This window comes from Limulus polyphemus, unplaced genomic scaffold, assembly GCF_000517525.1.
Source record: "Limulus polyphemus unplaced genomic scaffold, Limulus_polyphemus-2.1.2 Scaffold638, whole genome shotgun sequence".
NCBI lineage: Eukaryota > Metazoa > Arthropoda > Merostomata > Xiphosura > Limulidae > Limulus > Limulus polyphemus.
In genome coordinates, this window is record NW_013666248.1 from 285,227 (window position 1) to 286,253 (window position 1,027).

The window sequence follows — 1,027 nt, forward strand, 5'->3', positions numbered from 1 at the left end:
TAAAGTATATATATATATATATATATCGATTAACTTATTACACAGAAGTGTTTATATTACATCATTTTCTTTGTCTAGTGTAAAGTCAAGCTTACATTCTCTATTACTTTGAAATATATTTTGCACTTTGTGGCTGTATATCAAACACAATGATGTAAATAAAAGGTATTTTAAAGAGTTCAACGTTTTCTAATTTATTATATTAATATATGACATTTATAAAGTTTTTCTTAAAGTGACCTCTACTAATGCAACATCAATGCTACTATTTTCCACATAATGGATTTTCATAATTATGCCTAGCTTTTGGTGACAATTAGTAAAGATTAAACATTTAAGATAAAAAACTGAGACCTTGATTTTTGAAAACTAACATTTTTTCCCAGTAAACACTAATGTATACAATATCGTCTTATTCAAATATTGTCTTTGCTTTTAAAAGACATAGAAAGAAATAAACAATATTTCAGTTTATGTCACGAAAGAACGCGCAATTTTAGTGGCGTTTGACATAATATGCACTAACTTCAAACAGGAAATGCGATTGTTTGTTATTTTACACTTACAAAATGATGTCAGACACGTTTTGTTTGTTATTTTACACTTACAAATTGATGTCAGACACGTTTTGTTTTGTTATTTTGCACTTACAAATTGATGTCAGACACGTTTTTGTTTTGTTATTTTGCACTTACAAATTGATGTCAGACACGTTTTTGTTTTGTTATTTTGCACTTACAAATTGATGTCAGACACGTTTTGTTATTTTACACTTACAAATTGATGTCAGACACGTTTTTGTTTTGTCATTTTACACTTACAAATGTCAGACACGTTTTTGTTTTGTTATTTTACACTTACAAATGTCAGACACGTTTTTGTTTTGTTATTTTACACTTACAAATGTCAGACACGTTTTTGTTGGTTTTTTTTACACTTCCAAATTGATGTCAGACAAACTGGTGTTAGAAATGTGATAGAATATTTGTCCCAATAGATATATTTTCAGACGTGGGTCGGGCGAGGC